The 24,401-nt window shown below is 37.9% G+C and overlaps 1 protein-coding gene across 2 annotated transcripts in view; it reads left to right on the top strand.

Annotated features, from left to right (window-relative positions):
• Positions 1-3,327: 3,327 nt before the first annotated feature.
• The window catches only part of LOC137078467 (solute carrier family 41 member 1), a 139,716-nt gene continuing 118,642 nt past the window's right edge, over positions 3,328-24,401 (top strand). For both annotated transcript variants that reach the window (XM_067445756.1, XM_067445757.1), the window contains exons 1-2: positions 3,328-3,514; positions 9,455-9,563. The gene's annotated coding sequence lies outside the window, so the exon portion shown is untranslated. The remainder of the gene's footprint in view (positions 3,515-9,454; positions 9,564-24,401) is intronic.

Consider the following 24,401-nt stretch of genomic DNA (forward strand, 5'->3'; position numbering starts at 1 on the left):
CGTAAACACACGGCTCGCAAGCAGCAGGACTTTTATTATGACAGGACACAGTCCCTGGCGCCATTTCCGCTTTTCCTGTCAATTTAACACAGCTCTGTTTATCATATTAGATACATTTGAGTGTGTTTAAAAGTATTTTATGACAATCAAAAGCGTTTCTGCCAAATAAACCTGGAAATCGAGGGTAACGCAGATATGATGCAACTGACAGGCAACTCCCTCAAACAAAATAGCAAATTTCTTAAAATTTACAAATCGTTTGGGATATTGTAAGAACTCAACTGAACAAAATGTATAACACTGGCCTAGTGCTTTTTTGGATATACTGCAAACAGTGCACCTTTCAATGACTTTGAACGTGGCATAATTGTTAGTGCTGGACAGGCTGGTCTGAGTATTTCAGAAAGTGCTGATCTCCTGGGATTTTCCCGCACATCCATCTCTACACTGTAAAAAAAAAATTGCTGGTTTTTGTTGGTTTAACTTAAAAAAGTAAGTAACCTGGTTGCCTGAAAATTTTGAGTTTATTGAAATTAAAAATTTGAGTTGATACAATGAAGGAAATTTGTTTAATAAATGGAAACTCAAAATATTATTTTATCTGAACCACATTTAAAAAAATTATAAATCATGAAAATAGCACAATTTGGCTGCGTCATCACAAATAAAACACACACAATTACCCAATATTACAAAATCTTTTAATAATATTTTAAAAAGGTTGTCGAATCTCAAAAAGTGTTCATTGTATTAACTCAAAATTTTAATTTCAATGAACTCAAAATTTTAAGGCAACCAGGTAACTTTTTTTCTAAATAATTTTTTACAGTTTAGGGTCTACAGAGATGATCTGAAAAAAGAGAAAATGTCCAGTGAGTGGCAGATCTGTGGGTGAAAAAAACCTTATGAGGTCTATGAGGAGAAGGGCCAGACTAGTTTGAGCTGATAGAACAGTGACTCAAATATCCACTCATTACAGTCGAAGTGGGAAGAAGAGCATCTCTGAATGCACAACACATCGAACCTTGAAGCAGATTGACTACAGCAGCAGAGGACACACTGGTGCCACTCTTGTCAGCTCAGAACAGGAAACTGAGGCTACAATTCACACCTGCTCACTAAAATCTGACAATTTTAGATTGGAAAAACATTGCCTGAGTCACGATTTCTGCTGCGACATTCAAATAGTTAGATCATAACTTGGCGTAAACAACATGAAATCATTCATCCATCCTGCCTTGTATCAAGGGTTCAGGCTGCTGGTGGTGTAATGTTGTCTTTGTTTTTTAGCATACTTTATGACCCAGGTATCAAATGAGCATTGTTTAAACTCCACAGCCTGAGTATCGTTGTTGACCATGTCCATCTCTTTATGACCAGAGTGTACCCATTCTCTGAGGGCTAATTCCAGCAGGATAATGCTCGAAATCTCAAATCTTCATTTTCTTGAAAAAATGGATCTCAAACAGATCTCAAACCAATAGAGCAGCATTGGGAAGGGGTGGAACGGATTCACATCATGGATGTGCAGTAGACAAATCTGCAGCAGATGCGTGATGCTGTCATGTCAGTGTAGACCAAAATCTCAGAGGAGTGTTTTCAGCACCTTGTTGAATCTATGCCTCAAAGAATTACCGCAGTTCTGAAGGTACAACTCTGTACTTGAAAGGTGTACTTAATAAAGTGGCTATGTGTGTGAGTGTACTGGATCGACATAAACGAATATAGCATTAGAAGCACACGTCTCATAACACTGGCGTTTTTTCCAATGATCATAATCTTTATAATCATATTTGGGGAGTTTGATTGATGTTGATGTGAATGTTGTCCTAAAAACATTTTTTGGACAAATAAATGATTAAACTTGCAGTACCTATGTCCGTCTGTCTTTACATGTTTTTAAAAGCGAGAGAGAACACTGGTACATTCTGTGCCCTCCACAGCCCTGTCACTGCCAAACACATCAAATTAGATCAGTGTTGTTGTGTCTTTGGCTACGAACGGGCACCAGAAGGCCCTTTGTGGTTCCTTCCTACTCCTGTTTTTCACATGTCTGCTCCACTGCTTTTGAAAATAAAACAAGGCATTACACAGATCACATATACGACGAGTTAATAGCCTTTTCATGTGTATCTAAATTTTCCATTTTAAATGAGGCACACAGTATCCACACAATTACAGAGTGTAGTGTACAGTACATTTTGTGCACATCTTTGAGACAAAAAGGTTTCTCTCTGTTCTGAAAAATCTTGTTAACTCCTTAAACATGCTTTTATGAACGTGATGTCACCGCACTGGGCCAATCGGGAGCCAAGGAGCTGTCTCTCATGATCAGAATATATTATTCTTATCACAGAGGCGGTCATAGAGAGAGTGTAAACACTGAGGGTAGTCACATTTCCTAAGCACAATACAGCACGGCTCACATACTGAAAGCTCCATTTGGGTCATGGATTGTCTGTCCTCAAGAACGGGAGGGGGTGTTGCTGGGGCCCTTCATCGCTTGGAGGGGTGTTGTGGGGCCCCTGTATCCCCATGCCCAAACACGCTCCACAAGTCTTTCACTCTACACATTTCAAAACAAGCACGTTCTGGCTCAGTTAGGGACTGTGAAAAAACGTACTCTCAAATACAGGACTGGCAAAGCACGCTTTGAAAAATGGTTCCTTGAAAACTAAGCTCTGTCTCACTCTGGAACCAGTGAGTTGAATGAAATAAAAGGAAGACGATTACAGCCTCTCTTTTTCACTCTCTCCTTAATTGCTATTGCTATGCTTGTCTAAAACAACCGGGTCTTAATATTGAATTTTGTGCTTCTCACATCACCTTCAGGATTCTCAAAATGAAAACGACGTATACTGATAAAGATCAGATTTTTCCTTGCAAACAAACAACTGAATTTAAATTATTTATATTCCCATATCACTGCAAAAATGTGCCTCTTTCTATTTTGTTTAGTCATCATCTTTAGAGTGACTCTACTTTAAGTACATGTAGCCTATACTGTCACGTTTGGTAAAGTGAGTTTTGTGTAATTTCTGTCAATTTCACTAGCAGGCCCACCCAGATTGACAGCTTGCTCATCCTATCAGATCCAGGGAAATGTATATATTTTTTAATAATACTATTTTCTAACGTTTAACAATTCTTCAATAATTATTTTAATTGTGATTTATTTTGTCATGCATTAGAACTCTATTTTAAAATTAATAAAAATATGCTAATTCGTCTCTTCATTCACGTCACGACAGTATTAATGTTACGTTCTTCTTTGCGGCAATTAAAAATAAATCTTTGCGGCAATTTCCGGATTCGATTCTAACTAGTAGCGCGCCTTTTTTGTTATTAAATATGGCTAAACTGCCATTTATGGCACAAATAAACACATCTTGACAAAGATGGCAGGACGCCATAACACTTTTGTCGTTTAAAAAGTGAACTACTGGTGATATTATCAACATCTTCAATTCAGACCCAGCCAACTCCGACTTGTTTAGGACATCAGCCATAAAAGGTAACGTTAACAACGTTAAGCTATGGGTAACGTAGGTTTTTAGTTTTGCCCGCCGTGGCATGGCATTTTCATGTAATATTTGTGAGTGTAAGCGGTTTTCTGAAATGTAAATAAGCCACATACTGTATTAGCGATGGCACGTTGTGGATACAGGACTCAAACATTGTGATTTATCTTCGTTGTTTTTAAAGTGTTGTTTTAAATAAAGTGTTTTGTAAACCTGTACGTTAAAACCAGGCCTTCCCGCATCGCGTTCAAACATCACAAACACAGCTTGTACAGTGGTTTGAGATTGAGAAGATATCAACATGTAGAAGTAGAGTACACTACATTAAAACATTAAAAGACAATAGATAATAAACGGTCCAACATATGAGGAATAGCCTGCTTTTAGCTTTGTTGGTATGTTTCACTAGGATTTTGGGATTTTTTTCTTTTTCAAATAAAAAAGAAAATTATTCCGGCGGTCACCCACACTATTAGAGGCCCACCCATCATCCACTTTCTGCCTACGCCACTGGTGGTGTACAGGCACTTATACACAAATCAGCTCAAATTCACTTTTAGCAGAAATACAAATGTAGCCTAGTATTTTGAAAAATTAGAATATTAATGACGCATCCTACCACACAGGCTTTTATCCAATAAAATTCTTTCTAGAATGAGAGTGGCCCTCCCCTTTATACCATATATGGCATAAATTCATGTATGTGACATAACTAAAAAGGCATTGGCTATTTAATAAATGACATGCCCTTCTATATGTCCCATTCCAACTTACTGTTTTAACAAGAAGTAAAAGTCTTTACAATATTTTTTTGGGGGTATCTTTGTCAAACTATGAAGGACTCTTGCTTGGTTTTATTTTTTCCTGGCTGCCCCCCAGTGCCGACTCATCATCTCAATATGGCTCAATCTGTGGCCACTGGGGCTTTTGACACTTTGCCAAAACTCCTCACAACAGGATTCTGTTCCACCATTTCACTGATACCCACATGCTGCTTTTTCTGTATGTCCTTATTTTCTTCTCAGTGCATCTCGCTCATTCTTCCCCATTTCTCTCCACTCTTCACACAGTGAGTGCTTGTACTCTAAAGCCTGTAGTCTGACTAAAAGCTGTGCTAGTATCTGTAAACATGCTGCAAGGCCTGGGCTCAGAAGACTGAGAACAAGGCGCCTTGAATAAATTAACATAAAGACTGCAAAGTGTTTGAATTGTCCCTAATTACTTTATTACCATGGGATCCTCGTAGACTCCCAGCTCAGAGAAGCATTTACCTGGAAGTTATTCAGGTGTGGTGAAAATTACACAAGCGGCACCGCAAGGATTAAAATCACATTCAAACTGCAAATAAACTTGCTTCATAAATACACTTACTTGTGTTACCACAAACCAAATTTTGTTTGTTGAAAAAAGTCACTCTCCCAAAAAAGACATACTTGCCTATATAAGTAAACATAGCCATGCATTAAGCAGTGTATTTCTATATTCATAAATAATCCCTGTTATGGATGACCTACATTTTTAGAAGTGTTTGCTGAGGTAAGTGTTGACTTACTATGACTGTTGCTTTTACTTTGGTTTAATACCGATCTGAACAAACCCTGTATAAACTGTATACAATTTAAGTCCTCCCTTATGAAAAATAAGTATACTTCAAGTTCATTTTATTAAGTATACTTTAGTAAGTATACTGATATTGATGTATTAGAAGTATACTTGTTAGTGTAGCTACTCTTTCAATACTACTTGGGACTAAATATGCTTAGTCTAAATATCTAAAAATTCTTAAATCAAGATACTTTAACCAGATAAGTAAAATGACATGCGTTATTTTTCCTTGTTTTCTTAAAAATAAAGTCAGTTTTTGCTTAAAACAAGCAGAATTATCTGCCATGGGGGTGTGAAAAATAATTTTATTTCTGATTGAAATCTTGTTTCTATCCCAAACAGAAAAAAGATTATTGTTCTCATCCCATTGGCAGATAATTCTGCTTGTTTTAAGCAAAAACTCACTTCATTTAGTTTTTTTTTTCACTCAGAAAACAAGCAAAATTATCTTGTCATTTTACTTATCTAGTAAATGAATCTTGATTTAAGAATTTTTTGATATTTGGACTGGAAACAAGAAAAAAAAAATCCTAAATAAGATTAGCATTTAAAGTAGTATTACAATAAAACTTGTAAGTTTTCTGTTATGTGCACATAAAACATACAGTGCTCATAATTTTTATCTCATTTTTGCACTTTAAGCTTCACTCTGTTCCTATTTGGTGGTTCGTGGTTCAATCCCCGGTTCCACCTGACCAAGTGTCGAGGTGTCCTTGAGCAAGACACCTAACCCCAGCTGCTCCCGACGAGCTGGGTGGGGCCTTACATGGCTGACACCGCCGTCGGTGTATGAATGGGTGAATGCGAGGCAAAAATGTAAAGCGCTTTGGATGGCCATAGGGTCTGTTAAAAGCGCTATATAAATGCAGTCCATGTACCATTTATTTACTTAGGTATATTTTTTATACTTTAAATATAACGCACTTTAACTCTTTTCTTTTTAAAACCACTTTTGTCGTGCTTCATGCATCTTTTTTTAATCAATATTTGAATCTGGAAAGGTTCATTAAAAAAAGCAAAATTTTAAACAAAAGCAGAGAAAATAGCATTTTTGTCAAAGACTACGTCCGGATGGGATTCAGAACGATGATGAAAACACAGATGGAGTCATTCAAAGTTGTTTTTTCTTCATGGGATCAACATTTAATTTGGTGATGTTAGCAATTTTGATTTATATGCTAACGTTTGATGATCGCTTTAAGTTTGTTTTAAATCTGCGTTAAGCAATCTTCTATCACTGCTTCTTCTTCACCTGTGTTTTGATCAGGAGACTCTGTGCTAGAAGGTGCGTAATAGCACCCCTTACTGTATAATAGTGAAAACATGGATAGCTGAAAATTCAGTCAATAGACCTTTATCACAGCGGAATTGATTATAGGAAGTGTGCGTCAAAGCAGTGTATTAATTCTTCCGGCTTTAATCACCTGGTTGAAAAAATGTCCCTGCAGAATGATTTAAACAAAATGTAAAAAGATATTCTGATGATTACTGAGACCTGAAGAACAAGATCAGAATGGACATATTTACTTATTTGTAATAAAAAGTTTAGTCATTTTTCAATGACAACACAATATTAGGACATAATGTCTGTGTACTGTGTATTTTATCTTCATCTCACCTATGTTTTCCTCTGTTCTTTTTGTCAGGAAATCGTAAAAACTGAGGTAGGGATGTTGTTGTTGCTGAATTAGACTAGCCTCGAAAGGATTCAGCCATTAGTTCTGACTGCGTCTAGATAGTTCCGGAAGTAACAATACACTGCTTTACTTACCGGAAATAGGAAGTGCGATAAAGGTCTATGGCGAGGAAAGAGTAAAGTAGATTTTAAGTAAATTCCTATGTACACTACCAGTGAACACACAAAAAGATCAGATTCAGATACTCAGAATTAGGAACAAATCTGTTTTAAAGAATATAATTTTATAAGGCAGCGTGTCAAGCTATGTGAAAGAAGAATTGAATAGGCTACTCAAGAGTAAACACAACTTAGCAGTACATACAAAGTAGACAGAAATTATACTTTCTTATTTTTAGTTTAAAAGAAGTATAGTGATAGCACACTTGAATAAACTTCTTTTTTGTAAGGGCTGTTTTAGGCATTGTTTGCGCAACATATGTGAATGATACCTCAAATAGGTCAGCTTATTGAGGAGCGGTGGACAAAAATGCTCCTATTTAGAATAAACAACGGAAAGCTAAGCAGCACTGACATTTTCTTCAGAAATAGTAAAAAAAAGGACAGTCTTTTTAACTTTCATTTCTGTCAATGCCTCATAATGTGTTGTGTGCTTTTTATTTCTTTTTGTCACTCGTAAATTTTGATTAGGAAAAGTGTGGAATGGAAATATGAAGTGCAAGAAAACAGGAAAGAGTGGGGAGAAGTGAGAAAGTTTGTCAGCTACAGTGGTGCACGGAGAAAAAAACAGCACAGAAACCCAATATCCCAAGAGAACCAGTCAGAAAAAACACAGAGCAAGGATATAAAAGCACTAAAGACCCAGATAGGGGGATTCTACTATCACTGTGACAACAGTAACCATAAACAAGAATGAAACTGAGGGACTAGAGAAGCTCCGCCCCCTCCCACGCTTCACTTCAAAGATGGGTGATAATGATCCCTGTTACATAAGTTGGAAGGAGAGCGAGAGAGAAAGAGGCCCATTCTCTGTGAGGGTGGATGGGGGCCGTTTTGTATTGGCCAAAAGAATGCCCATAAAGTGCTGCTTTTCACAGTAATTTATGAGTTCGGGGACATGAGGTCTGTGTTATGTTATTTACATTCAGTTTTCATTTCTTTTGCAAAACAGCTCTCATCACGAGCCAAAGGTGAAGCTGTATAAAACGCACACTGTATGTTGGGCTGGTAAAGTTGTGCTCTCTGCCCTCTCAAGGAACTTTTATGAATGTATAGACCCCACTGTGTGCAGTTTTGTACAGGGGAACATTTTGCATGATGGTTGCTTTCCAATCACACACACTCACATGTACTCAACAGGGAGCAGTAAAACGCATGCAAAGCGAGCTTTATAGCTTCATGTTTTTGTGAGGGATATTTGTTTCAAATGTAAAGCAGATTGTGGATGTTTGTATAGCTATCACTTGTGCTCTGCTAGAGAAAAAAAGCATGCAGTTTTCATTCATTATTAGTTTTGTTCACTAATGCATATCAAGTGGAATTTCAATAGTCCTGCTTCTAATTGGCTAAAATCTGTATGAAATGATCGAGATGAGTTTTTTTGTTTGTTTTCACCTCATGAATGCAAGAGCCTCATGCTGTGCTTTTCTGAAGGTGAGGCTCATGTTTGCCCTTAACAGGTTTGTTTATTCAGTGGAAAATAAAAGTGGAAACAGTGAGTTCTTTCACCTTGCTTACCGCGTGCATGTGTGTTTATGCGCATCACAAGCACACACATGCATATATACACACAGATTGACTGGTTAAAACACCCCAACAGTTCTAATAAACAGTACAGTACATTATTTTATTTTTTATTATCTGTTGAACAAGTCAGCATACTTTGACTGGCTGACCTAATGTCTGAATTCTCATAATACAAGAAGTCAGTCTTTTCTTACACCTTCAGAGATAGTTTTATTTGTGCAGCACTTTTCACAATCTATAATGGTTCTAAAACAAATAAAGATGTTTCTGTCAGCACTCACAAGTTATAACTACAAAACTGATTGAAGTTCCGCTTCATTGATCATTACAAAACCCTTGTTTTTTTATTCTTCACATCCGGATAGCAATCAATAATGGAACTGTGGTCTAAATATTAAAATATGTACATATATCTTCTGTAAGAGTCTCTGTGGCAAAAAAAAATTGTCCGATCACTGCATTCGGTCCAAATGCAGTGATTGGACGAACCTCTGTGCACCTGCTCGTGCAGACATCACAAGTCATCTGCATGTTAGTTGTGGACAGTCTGACGTAGAGCGCCACAAACTAACAGCAGATATCTTTTACAGTTCCTCCTGAACCCAAATGGGGGATAAGCTGCGTTCACGCCATATCATAAACATAATTACAAAATGGCAACCCTTGATGATCTACACAGAGCTGCTCACGTCCTCAGACTCATATTTATGCGTTTATATGTTAACACTAACGCCGAAATTGATCTTCAGCAGTCAGGTGTTATAAGTAAGAGCTCTGTAAGTTTTTTGTTTTTTCTGTATTGTTTTCTGGAAAACATTCTGGAATCTCATAATTGCGGTTATTCTGACATAATGTGATTGCAGCATTCATTAGTCGTTGCAAATTTACAATAGTATAGATTTGCCATATATCTGAAGTATAGTTTCTAATGTTTGGTTTCAAGCAGGTTTCCCATCTGCCATTGGTCAAAAAGACAGTCAGGCCCCAAACTCAAGCCATCGGTTGAGCTGTTGTCTTCTTGTCTTGGGCTGATCAAGATGCTCAGTTACTGCAAGGTATGTTTCCCAAGTGCTTACTCTTAAGCTTACAATAGTATTTTAACAAAATGTAATAAAAAAATGACAGAGTTCAAATACATAGGATGTGATCTTTCCTCAAAATATTGGTGCTGTTGTGACTGTTGATTTGGGCTGAAGTTGCTTGCTCAGCGTTTGCATTTGGAACAGACCTTGAGGTTATCTGAGATTAGGTAAACACAAAAAAGGACAAAAAAAGCTTCTATGTCTGTTAAGTAAGTCAAGTTATATGTCTGTTAGAAAACATAAGGGTTTACATGCTGCTATGGGATGTGCTGTGTTCAGTGGTACACAGTTAGGCTTGCCACTTATAGTGCAGGTATGTGGCATACTTACACGCAGCTCTGGGTTGTTTACGCACAAGCACGAGAGGGTCAGGGGGACTGGAAATATCCGTAGTACTTCTGTGACTCGACCGTTTGTATCTCAGTGATGATGGGGTCTAATTTTACACGTGCTGAATAGGAGCGTTGAATCACGAGTGTTAATGCTAAAAGCTACTTTTTTCAGCCCGGTGTGTGCGCTGAGTGAGAGCAGCTCTTTAACACCTCAGGCAGGTCTCTGTAAAGTGCCGGCCTCGCCCATCATCAACGGCTTAGAGGAAATGCAGGTCTGGAGGTCTGGGACAGGGCAGACAGTACAAAATTTCCGTCAGGGACTTTTAGTCTTGACGTCAACACCAGGTACATTACATTAAACCTCATATTAAAAATACTAAGTAATTGTAAATGTTTGGGCATTTGAATCACAGAACAAGACCGCTCCCTTTCAGTCATTTAAAATGACTGAAACATCAGACTTGTTAAAGGGATAGTTCACCCAAAAATGAAAATTAGCCCATGATTTACTCACCCTTAAGTCATCCTAGGTGTATATGACGAATACAATCAGTTATATTAAAAAGTGCTCGCTAATCCAGGGTTTATAATGGCAGAGATTGTTGCTCTGTTTTTGAAGTCCATAAAAATGCATCTGTCCATTCAGACCGATCGCCTTCCGTGGAAAAGTGTTGAAAGTGCCTTCTCAGAGTTCAAGATGCGTACGCAACATCGGACGAGCATACTTGGTAGTGTAAGCCTTTGAACTGTAGAGGCACTTTCAACACTTTTTCCATAAACTGAATACGGAAGGCTTGGCTAAAACTTTAATTTATAAAGTTTGAAATATAGATATTTTTCTCACACAAATGCATCAATTCACTTCTAAAGGCATTTATTAACCTCCTGGAGCTGTGTGGAGCACATTATTTGACGGACAGATGCATTTTTATGGACTTCAAAAACAGAACAACAATCCCTGTCATTGTAAAGCTTGGATTAGCCAGCACTTTTTAAATATAACTCAACTTTTATTATTATTCGTCTGAAAGAAGAATATCATATACACCTAGGATGACTTGAGGGTGAGTAAATCATGGGCTTATTTTCATTTTTGGATGAACTATCCCGTTTAACATCTGATGACCAAAGTTTGTTTGGATTTGGATGTTAACATCTTTGACATCCCAATCTAAAATTACCCTGTTGATGAAACAGCATATGCTGGTTAGGGATGTTTTGAAGCATGGCAGATGGTTTGAGTTCGTTTATGCTGGTCTTTAGTTGGTCATGGGCTGGTTTAAGCTGGTCCTAAAATGGTCATAAGCTGACCCTAAGCTGGAGCTAGTTTCTTAGGACCAGCACTTGATCAGCTTTAACCAGCTCAAGCCAGCTGCCATACTTTAAAACATACCTAGCTGGCATGCTGTTTTTTTTCAACAGGGACCTGGGCTCATTGGTAATACCAGAATTTCAGGTGATATAACATTTTAATTGGATTTAATTAAATGACTAAAGAACTCCAGAATACAAAGAATTCTTGCATTCTTTTTGTAAAAAGATGTGCTTTTGTATGTTTGATTGCACCACATGCAGCTTTTCTCTCGAGACAAAGAGCTAAAATGAAGAGTCGTATGTCTTCTGGTAAACTGAATGACTACATGTTGGCCTTCTTCAACAGTGACTTCCTTCTAGCCACTCGCACACTCAGGCCAAATCTGTGACATGCTGAGAGATTGTCCAGACACCCACAGTTTCTTCCATTTTATCCAAAGATTTCTGGCTGCTTGGTCACTTCTCTGACAATTGCCCTTCTTGTTCAGTTGTGCAGTTTGGTAGTAGAGCCTGATTTTAATAGTGTATGGGTTGTGGCATGTTTTTTCCATTTTGATAATGGAACAATCCACAGCTCCAGCAAGTCGTCAAATTCACCAATTATTTTATAACCTTTTCAAGATTTATGAATGACTCAAATGACTTCTAATCTGATCTAATGCTTTAGTTATGGTACAAGGATAGTTTGTCTAACTACTGGTATATACTACACAAAAGTATTTTAAGTCTTGTCACCAGCAAAGTATACGCTGGCTCCGCAGCTAAATCAATCATAAATCCATTTTTTCACACCGCTCTGGTCCAGCGTAATAATATCAAACTTAAACCAGTTCATGACCAACACAGTGTCTACACCAGACGTGATGCGCCGTGACAGAAGACCATATAACCAATCAGTATGTTGTCTACACTGGATGTGGTGCGACCAGTCTGTAAAAAAAATATGGATGTAGTCTCCGTGATGTCACCCATATGATTCTGAAGAGCAGTTCTGAAGCACTTAGTAGAGACGAGCTGACAGCGTCATTGTGCGTCACATCCGGATAACAGAAAATTGGCAAAGAGGCGGGATGTGGGCGGAGCTGATGTGACGTTATGACTAACAGACAGCGGATAAATGGCTACCCACCTGTCACTTAAAGTGGCCACGCCTTTAATTATGCAGAACTTTAAGACTTTATATAATGTAAACCAATGAGTTATAAAAAAACATTCACCCTCCTCACAGTTGTCATGAACCAAAACCACACTTAGCAGGCTGTAATGTTTTTTCTGCTCTAAAGTTGGGCATTTTAACATGGCGCTAAATGAGATTCTGCTCCCTTCTGGTGCCTGTCCCTAGTGGCCAGTCAATGAATTGCAGTTTAAGTCACTTCCGTATTGGCTTCAACAAAAAATGGGGGAGGTTGCCGCTTGGGCACGACGACAAATCTCCGACAGTAAACTGATGCCTCATTCTATTTATGCGTACTTACATGAAGGACAAATGCTTTGCAGTGGTCGCTTTGTTGCGTCCATTATAGACAGCTTCTAGCTGTAACAGTTGCATCCGGTGTAGAAACGGTGTAAGGACCAGCATAAACCAGCTCAAACCAGCCACCATGCTTCAAAACAGGCCTAATGTTCAAATGTTTACTTTTGACACTTACATTCTACTTTACTGTTAACATTGTGAAGTGTTACTAAAGGAACTGAAATACAACTAATTTAAATCAGTTTGAAAACACTTGATTTACAACAACTCAGTATGGCTCAAATAATCACTCTGAAGCCAAGCCTCCACTTCCTATGGTGCACGGCATCTCAGTTTCTCTGAACATTTGTGGAGCTTAAATTGAAGTTGAGGGATTTTTTTAGTACCGCACCATTCCCCACTGAGTCCCTGCGGCCTAAACTGTCCCAGCAGTAATTGCTCTTGGCTGACAGCAGTGTGTTTAGGTAAAACGGCTCGTAAGCCCCACCAGTGGGTATGGGGCCAATTTAGCAGGAATGAGGCTTACTGTATGGATCATAGTAATCATCATTACTATTCTCTTGGTTAAACACAAACTAGAAAATGCATTGTGCGTTTCTGCGAAAGTGTGTTTACGTTTGAGAGCGTGTTTAACATTTGAGCTTTTCGTGTGCCCCATAGTCCATTGACGTCAGGTTTGTTTGATTGGTTTAAAATCTGTTTTTCAAAAAGGTGTGCACACAGGGATTGCACCCAAGGCCACATGAAAATATGAGTCCAGGGTAGGGTTGGGAAATCAAGTTCCATTAAAAGCAACAACTACAATGCAGCCAAATGATTTTGATTATGTTTAGATTGTTAATATTTTTTGTAATGAGTCTTTTGCCAATGGACAAACAATGCAAACATACAGTGCAAGCAGTAAAGCTTGATTCATTCATGCAAGCTGATTCTTTTCAGTGAATTGGTCAGAAAGACACATTAATCGCCCTAGAACCTGAATGGGTTATCAGGTTAAATGTATTTGAATGAATAATATATGGCTATATGTAGTGTTTGTTTTTCTGTGTAAGAGTGATGATACCTGTGAATGTGACAGAGTACAGTCACATGTATCTAGTACCTGACTAATGTACAGTATGTAAGGACACACACAATTGAGTCACTGTGGTGTGACAGTCAGCTGATATGAGTGGCTGGATACCAGAGCGGCATTCTGGGCAGAAGGCATTCTTTTGGCCCCCTCCCCCCTCCACTGTTTCCACAAGCTTTCTGACCCTATGCCAGGATCACAGGGGCTCAATCTGAACTGGCAAGCCTTGGGCTGGTGCTTTCAAACCTTGCTGATGGAGTTGGCATAATTTCTACAATTGAGACACAAGCTAATTCTGCTGATTTTGCAGCGTTGCGGTCACATGCAGAGCCTCTCTCTATATATGGCCAGATTTTAGGCCTTTAATATGAAAGTGTGGCCGCTGTCCCATGTTGAAAACAGAAGGACAGTTTGTGTGATACAAAAAGCACGGAATTATGGTCTGAGGATCATCCTCTATGGTTTTAATTAAACATGCACAGCCTGAAGGATATGTAACAGAGGGCAGCTAGTAGTCACTGTGAGAGTAAACCTCACTCCTCTGACCTCAAGAGGCGCTCTAGCGACTGACGCTAGAGGTTGCAGCCTTTAGTCTCCTTGATAGAGCGTACGACTCATGTTGGCGGACCCGGGTTCGAGTCTCGCTTGGAGTGGGTGGTTCGAACAGGAGGGGTTGCGTTGGTGCCGTGACCCAGATGGGAGTGAGGTTTAGGGGGGTGAGTGTAACACAGGCCAGCTAGTAGTCACTGTGCAAGTAAACCTCAAGTAAACGCCTCTGACCTCAAGAGACGCTCTAGCGACTGACACTAGAGCGGCTCTTTAGGTCAGAGGCAAGCCTGCAGTATCCCTCTCAGATACTGAAGCTTTCGCGCCTCGATCGCCCCCCGGTGACCGGTCACAGTATAGCCACCCCTCTGTGTTTTCTAATGGACGCGAGGCAAACTAAACAATAAAATAACACTACAAATATTTTTTCCCAAAAGTTAGTTTAGTTCATTGAAGGCAGTTGTCATCACGATGATTTCATTTCAAGTGTTCGTTTTTTAAAATAAGTTTAGTTTTAGTTAGTTATCTGATGCTATAAAAACTGGGGGTGTGGCATCATGATTGACAGCTGAGATCGACGTCTTCTCTGACTTAAGTTGTCACTGAGGCACTAACAGACTTTTTTTTGGAATTTTTGGGAGCAGATTAGAGCTTTAGCTTTCATTTCTACATTTCCATAACTGTTTATTTCACACCATCATAATTAATTGTTCTGCATCTGCGAGAGTGTGGGCGGGCTTTTGATATCGTGACTGTACTTCCGGCTCTACTTCCTGCTCTACTGCGCAACTCCGGTCCCGAAATCTCTACTGCGCAGACCAAGATGTCAGCGCGGTGCAGGTCACCTGAAAGTTTCAAATCTGGCAAGCAGAAATGGATGATGTCGAGTCGTCCATAATTTTTTACGGTCTATGGTCAGAGGAGTGAGGTTTACTTGCACAGTAACCACTAGCTGGCCTCTGTTACACATACACTTTTGTAAGAAGTAGGTTGCATCAAGGTAACACATTGCATGCTCTGAATATCAGTAATTTCCTGCCTTTCCAATCAGTTTACATTAAAAGTTCACTCAAAAATGAAATTCTGTCATATCATACAAACACACACGCACACAAACATACACACACACACACACGCACACGCACAAACACACAACACACACATCACAAACACACACAACAATTAACATTTATGCTGCTTTTATATTTTAATTGTGTTATTTTTTTACCCAAGAAAATCATATGGGTTTCAAAAGACAAATTACAAAGTCGTTTTTAAAGTTATAGTCAAGCTGTTTTATTTTATTTTATTTTATTTATTTAACTGAACAACGTTATACATTTTTTTTACAAATTACATTGAGGATTATATATTTATATATATATATACTTTTAAATATTTCCTTAATAATTTTTTTTATTAAATCAGAGATGTATTTCTTCAGTATTTAAGCAATAAGGATTTTATTCATTAATAAATTGTCATCTGAATGTTCCAAATTATTGGGATTAATTAATAGTAGAGAAAATAAATAGATTGAATATACATCCTAATTTATGGGACTAACCATTTAAATGCAGGGACTTTTTTTCTATTTGGTTTAATTACATTTTTGTGAACCATGCAAATGAACCGATTCACTAAAATAAATCAAAACTTTCCAAGTTTTCAAGCAACTTTGCTAGTGGAATAGTGCTATTTTGAAAAATAGTAGTACCATCACAAATTTGTGTTATAGTTTATTCCTGACATTGCTGAAGGGCTCTTAATAGGATGCCCATAATTTTTTCAATGTACTCAACAAAAGTATTAGAATACAATACTCAATACAATTTTTCCAACACAGTTGTGTCCACTGTGGATGACTTTTTGCCCATAGAGCTAAATTAAAACTATCTATCCCTGGCTAACAGAAACGGAAAGAGAGCTCTTTCTGTACCCCGGGATTATCTTACCTTGTAAACATGGTCATTTATCTTGATGGGGTTTTAAATTCTGATTTGCGGTGCATGAGTTCTGTGCTTTTACTGTATCCATCTGGATTGGAGCCTCCAGGCGCAGTAACAGAGCTGTGGTTTGAAAGCTTGCAGTCCTAAAAAACATTAAGGCTGCATAACTTCATTACGTGTTTGCTTAGCACAGCATGGCCCAAGGCAGAGGTGCTGTTTCCTGAGCCCCCACAATCACGCAAGACCCCCTGCCCACTTATATTCACTGTATGTGGTTGAATATACAGAACAGGAAAATGGCAGGCGAGCATTTCAATTTGACTTATGTGAGTTGGTGTAAATGAGACTAAATTGAACTCCTACCACACACTATTATAAGCTCTCAGCATAGATCTGATATGTGCTCTTAAAAGACTGATATGAGCCACATAAACACACATTCTTGTGCTGCCATTGGCAAAAACAAACCTGCGTCTGAATGGGGTTACTATTCTGACACAATTCTGAGCGTGCAAAAGGCTATTTTGTGCTCGTGAACTGAGTTTTGCAGAGAAATGTTCATCTTGCAAATAAGAAAGTATTTTGAGCAAACGGAAATCAATTTTGCATTTAAAATAAGCTTATTTGGATGTGCGCCGACGTTATATTTCACATGTGCAACGTCTCGTTTGCTTGCGCTCTGATACCCGCTCTGACTGCTCTACTGCTCGCTTGCTCAACACAACTCAACGTTACAATATGACATAAATCCAGCCAATCAGAGATGAGACTGCTAAATTCTGATAGGCTGGCTTAACAACCTCTCACAAGACTCCCTGCATTACTTTACAGCAGACAAGGAAATATACATGGTGGAAATATACATGGAAAATTAATATCAAATCGTATCAAGATAATAGTTCTTCTTAATGATCTTCGTTATTTTTAAGTTGTTTAGGATCTCTAATGTTACACATTTTCAGAAATAAAAATGGACAGACTTTTCGCCTAAATTAATTAATGAATGAACAAAAACGGCCCGAGAAAATTTACAAACAAAAGCCATCAAATAAACATAGAAATCAAATGTAAAAACAGTAAAATAATAATAAATATACTTCATGTCCTTGAATTTATTCAAACAAAAAACAAGACAAAAAACATTCATGACAGATGTTCTTTAAAGGGGGGGTGAAACACTCAGTTTCAGTCAGTGTCATGTCAATCTTGAGTACCTATAGAGTAGCATTGCATCCTTCATATCTCCGAAAAGTCTTTATTTTTTTTATATAAGAAAGATGCGCTGTTCCGAGTCTTTCCGAAAAAAGCCGAGCGGGTGGGGGCGTATCGTGTGAGCGGAGCTAAATAATGACGTGTGCGCGCCGCTGTTTTGTGTTGAGTGCGTCGTAAAGCTGTGTCATCCCTAACAGCGGGAAAAAACTTTATTCAAAATAAAAATATGGCTTTTAATCAGATACAGCCATACATCTATGATCCGGAATCAGACCCAGAGGCTGCAGTTGAACAGGAGCAGCAGCAAAAACGACTAGAGCAGGACGTCTCTATGTGGTACAAGTTATACACTAACTATATAATATGCTTAGCGACTTGTGTTATTTACATATTTATACTTGAATTATATCGTCGTATTTTTGTCTTTGAAGGTGTACATGTGGGAAGTGCAGTTGTGCACGTGTGTGTGTGTGTTTACGTGTGGTTTGTGTAGACAGTAAGCGGACTGGTTTTGCACGGCAGGCTAGTGTTTACATAGAAAGGCATGGAATAGTAGCGCATTTGAATGAAGAAGCGCGCTTATTTAGTTCAACATATTTCCCCACTCTTTGTGTATTGTTGTTTGGAGTGCTTTTACAATACACAAACATAAAGTTACACATATAGTGGCCAGCTAAACAAATGTACACGCACTACACATCGCATGCTCCATTGATCAATTAACTATACGTGATCATGTTTGGGCTACTTGATGAGCATAGGCAAAAACACAGACATTTGAAGCAGTCTTACTCACAGCCTGCGGTTCTAACGTTGGGACCTTTATCGTTGGGACTGCTCCATCCTTCAGCATTAGGCGATCGGAAAATCTGGCGTCGAGCTGGGCCTTGTTTATGAAACAGTCGGCACCGAAATGCAGTGAACAGACATAAACCTTTGCGCAACTCAGTTGCTGATCCGGAAAAGCAAATTACATCCACTGTTGCCTTAACGCGGGGTTTTTGGGGAATCTGTGCAGGACTGTCTTGGTCTGGCAACCAAAAACACACTTTTTTGGTGACATTGTTAATTTCTTGAAGTCACATCACCTGTGCAGCGCAGCCTACGAGCCAGCGCTTTGATGGGCGTAGCCTGTTGCTTTCGCACTCTCCCTCTCCCTCTCTCTCTCTCACGCTCTTCCGGTAGAATTGTCCGTACGGCCCATACAAGGAAATTCCGAAACTTTAACGTCAAGTGGACCCATGATCGAAAAAAAATTGCCGAACCTTATGACTAACCGGAAGTAGTATTTTTGACAAAGAAATACTCCCATCAAACGTCCACCTTAACTTTTGAAACTTTGTCTATGTTTAGTATGGGATTCCAAGTCTTTAACAGTGTAAAAAGATCAGTATGCATGAAACAGCATTTCACCCCCCCTTTAAAAAATAATAATAATTTGATTGTGCTAAAAAGACTGGATTACTCATTTTATATACTATTTAGGATGTATATTGTGCACTTTGGAATGCAGGCTTGTTCTTCCTCATTGGAAAAAATAAATAAATAAATAACTAAAATAAATATATAACTAAAAATTATGTGGGTAACCATTACATACATACAAATATAACATTAAGTGAAGATCTTGGGTTTGACCCCAGACACTACTTTGTGGTATATTTGCATATGTGTAATTGTTACCCACATAACTAGGTATTTTTTGCAGTGAGGAAGAACAAGCCTGCGTTTCAATGTGCATACTAACCTACCCAAATAGTATGTAAAATTAGTAATTCAGTCTATATTTTACAGTATTGTAAAGTATAAGTCTTGTGACAATGCATAGTCTATGCAAAACCATCCTTTGTCATTCTGAGTATATACATATTGATATGACATGGCATGGACATGCATACTTTTTATACTTCTTCCTTTGATATTAATTTAGAAAAAAATAAGATGAGTGTTTGTCAAATGGTAGACATTTAAACTTGGAAATAAATGTCAAAGACTTTATAACAGTGTTAAATTAGATTTTCCATGGAATATTTCCACCATGTATATTTCCTTGTCTGCTGTAAAGTAATGCAGGGAGTCTTGTGAGAGGTTGTTAAGCCAGCCTATCAGAATTTAGCAGTCTCATCTCTGATTGGCTGGATTTATGTCATATTGTAACTTTGAGTTGTGTTGAGCAAGCGAGCAGTAGAGCAGTCAGAGCGGGTATCAGAGCGCAAGCAAACGAGACGTTGCACATGTGAAATATAACGTCGGCGCACATCCAAATAAGCTTATTTTAAATGCAAAATTGATTTTCGTTTGATCAAAATAGTTTCTTATACAAAACTCAGTTTACGTGCAGAATTGTGGCAGAATAGTAGCCCTATATGTCTGTGCCTATGAGCAAAGATGGCAGTAGTCAGGTCCCATACTTGCAGGGGAATCATGAACCTGACGAATAATGAATGGAATGAAAAGCCAATAAAAGTCAAGTCAAGTCTTTATTTATATAGCGCTTTTACAATGACGATTCTTTCAAAGCATCTTCACAGTGTTAAACAGGACAATATTGCAACAAAAGGACAACAAATCAAACATCATTTGACCATTTTTCACTCTTTTAGCAAACCTATGCATACATTCAACATTGCATGGACCTTAAATTATATTCAAACATTTGTTCTCTTGTATCTAAATAAAAGTTGCATGTGTAAAAGTTTGTTTTTATGACATAAATATTTCAAAGTTCAGTGTCTATACAAACATACATGAATAATAATGACATCATGTTGGTTTTTAATTGTTTTTTTCCGGCCTGTTCATAACTTTTATGTGTCTAAAATATTAAGGCTCTCTGTAGATTGTGTTATACGGTATATCTGAATTGTGTGGATGACACTTAATATCTAAATAAGTGAGAAAACCACCCTGTTTTTAATCATTTGTGATGCACCATTAGTCAGTCATTATTATTCTGCATATATTCATTATATAAGGAGTGAAATCTGTACAAATGCCATGATTATATTCTCAAGTTCCAAATAAAATCTGGTCATGAAAGATAAATTCCAGCAGCCGAAGCGTTTGTGGTTTTTGTTAGACCGTAGGCTACATTTTAGCCTCTATTATGTTCGTGCTTGTAATTGTAAAAAGTTTAAACCTCTGTAGTGTGTTCTGGGCCGAATGACAGAATTCAACGGGACAGGCTCCATTCATCATCCTGCAAATGAGAGATGAACGTGTATTTTCAATTGTCATTAAGACAAAGGATGCATTATTCTGTCTGCATAAACGCCACAACAACATCTGTAAAGTATGTTTTTGCTTTGCATTAAATGAGATGGTGTCCGTTCATCTTTGATCAACCGGCAGACAGACACACACACTGTACTTCTGAGAGATGCATTTTATTACAAATGTGCTGCTGTTCATTGTTGCAAAATATTTCACAAATTCAAACGAGCTGTTCACAATTAATCGATCAAAAAACATCAATACTGAACATCATATGTCAGGCCAGTCAACAAAAACAGATCCAAGCCAGATACGCCATGTGTCTCTATTAGTCCATATAAGCATGTGTATGATTTTCTCTACAGTCACGCAACAGTGCACTTAAACTGATTTCCATCCACCGCTTTTGAATCCTCATTCTGTATTTTGTAATACTGATCCTAATGGGCATTGCAGGGATGGAGAGACACATTGTGAACAGAGAGAATTGTCTGCTGCAAAAAAGCTAAAAGAACAAGAGCTGGCAGAGCAGGGCTGATATTCAGCCAGAGACTTCCAGAAGAATGTCTGGGGGTGAAACAAAACACACACACACACACACACACACACACACACACACACACACACTTGGGTTTCAAGAGAAGTTTTTTTTTTGTGCTGCACCATATCATTTATGCTGGAATCTTGACAATGGGTCGCCTAGCAATTGTGGCTTTGGCAGTTTTGTAAACAGAATTACAGTGAAAATAAAAAAGAAGCATATAATAGAGCGAGTAGCTAATGACACCTGAGATGGTGAGAGACTGACCAAGAAAACAACAGAACCAGCTGAATTTTTTTTTTTGGTGTGGGGGGAAGAATAATTTTTAGCTTGTGTGGGTTTAGAAGTTTATTCTTAAGTGAACCTTTTTTTACTTATTTACATACCATGGAATACAGTAGTTTTATTATGTCCAAAAAAAGTACTGTGGTGGTACCATGATACAGTGATAATATCAGATAGTAATGCTATGATACTTTGAAATCTACTGTACCATGTTGCTTAAATTTATGTACCATGGTAGTACTATGATGCATGACCTAAAAAACTTGACGTTACCACTGAACATATATACAAAAAAAGTACTGTAAATGTAAAACCCCCCACAAAAAAACACGATGGAACTGTGTCCTAAAAACATATTACCATAGTACATGGCCAAAAATATGGTATGGTACTGCTATAGTATTTCTGAAAACATGGTATTACCACTCACCTAAAGGATTATTAGGAACAACTGTTACATTTCTCATTAATGCAATTATCCAATTAACCAATCACATGGCAGTTGCTTCAATGCATTTAGGGGTGTGGTCCTGGTCAAGACAATCTCCTGAACTCCAAACTGTCAGACTGGGAAAGAAACGTGATTTAAGCATTTTTGAGCATTGCATGGTTGTTGGTGCCAGACTGGCACTTTTATATCTAGTATTTCAGTATAGGGCAGTATTTCATAATCTACTCAGTTACTGGGATTTTCACACAGAACCATTTCTATGGTTTACAAAGAATGGTGTGAAAAGGGAAAAACATCCAGTATGCGGCAGTCCTGTGGGCGAAAATGCCTTGTTGATGTTAGAGGTCAGAGGAGAATGGGCCAACTGAGTCAAGCTGATAGAAGAGCAACTTTGACTGAAATAAGCACTTGTTACAACCAAGGTATGCAGCAAAGCATTTGTGAAGCCACAACATGCACAACATTGAGGCGGATGGGCTACAACAGCAGAAGACCCCACTGGGTATCACTCATCTCCACTACAAATAGGAAAAAGAGGCTACAATTTGCACAAGCTCACCAAAATTGGACAGTTGACAGTCTCGATTTCTCAATTTTTGACATTCAGATGGTAGAGTCAGAATTTGGCAAAAACAGAATGAGAGCATGGATCCATCATGCCTTGTTACCACTGTGCAGGCTGCTAGTGGTGGTGTAATGGTGTGGGGGATGTTTTCTTGGCACACTTTAGGCCCCTTAGTACCAATTCGGCATCGTTTAAATGCCACAGCCTACCTGAGCATTGTTTCTGACCATGTACATCCCTTTATGACCACTATATACCCATCCTCTGATGGCTACTTCCAGCAGGATAATGCACCATGTCACAAAGCTTGAATCATTTCAATTTGGTTTCTTGAACATGACAATGATTTAACTGTACTAAAATGGTCCCCACAGTCACCAGATCTCAACCCAATAGAGCATCTTTGGGATGTGGTGGAACGGGAGCTTTGTGCCCTGGATGTGCATCCCACAAATCTCCATCAACTGCAAGATGCTATCCTATCAATATTGGCCAACATTTCTAAAGAATGCTTTCAGCACCTTGTTCAATCAAGGGCATGTAGAATTAAGGCAGTTCTAAAGGAGAAAGGGGATCAAACTTAGTATGGTAACTAATAATCCTTTAGGTGAGTGTACATGTCCAACAAACCATGGTGGAAGCATATCTTAAAAAAACATGGTATTACCATAATACATGCCAAAATATGGTATTAACATTGTACTTCTGAAACATATTACAGTATACGTGACCAACAAACCATTGTGGAAGCATATCTTAAAAAACATGGTTTTACTATAGTACATTACTTAAAAAAAGCATGTACCATGGCATAACATGTATTACCATAGTACATGTAAAAAAACAAAACAATTATACAATTATGGTATTACCGTATAGTAAATGGCAGAAAACAAGGCATTACCATAGCTGTCCAAAAACCATAGTGGAACCATATCCTAAAAACATAGTATTACCATAGTACTTGGCCGAAACCAAGGCATTACCATAGAATCTCATCAGGCTTCTGTGTAGTCAAGAGAAGAGCAGAAACAAACCTTCAGAGCCACTCATACCTCTTTCTTTACTGCAATATTATAGCCCAGGCGTTTCACTTTAGATACAGTATACTTGAAATATCACTTGTCTTTCATTTTAATACCTTGTTTTCATCTTTTTTAGCAAGTATCCATATCAAATATCTCAGAGATGGTAAACGAATAGAGGGTCAGTGCTTAGCTCCAAAAACCCACATTACATACATTCCAGTATTTTAATGTACCGGTATGTTTTAAATGACTTCTCAGATGATTCTATTATTTATCATTCTGCAACTATGTATTATATAATTACATAATATTACTACTACTAAAACTATGACTCGCAAAGAAAAAGCTGATACTCATTTCCACATTAAACCCTGAAGACTGAAGCCACACTCTGGCAGTAATTCAAAAACTAGTAAGTACCAAGCTTACCAAACTTACCAAGTCCTGGTAAGCGTTTTCTAAGAACAATGCTTTTGCATGGAATGTGGGCCTGTTCAATCAAGCACAAGCAGAATTGTCACATGAAACTTTGGTTTAGTCTACTTGTCCAACAAAAATATCTCAAACACAACAAAATATAATTACTATTAAGATATTAAGACTTGTTTTTTGTATGTATGTATATGTATGTATGTATATGTATGTATGTATGTATGTATGTATGTATGTATGTATGTATGTATGTATGTATGTATGTATGTATGTATGTATGTATGTATGTATGTATGTATGTATGTATGTATGTATGTATGTATGTATGTATGTATGTATGTATATATATATATATATATATATATATATATATATATATATATATATATATATATGC

Source organism: Pseudorasbora parva, chromosome 6, assembly GCF_024679245.1.
Source record: "Pseudorasbora parva isolate DD20220531a chromosome 6, ASM2467924v1, whole genome shotgun sequence".
In the NCBI taxonomy this organism is placed as follows: Eukaryota; Metazoa; Chordata; class Actinopteri; order Cypriniformes; family Gobionidae; genus Pseudorasbora; species Pseudorasbora parva.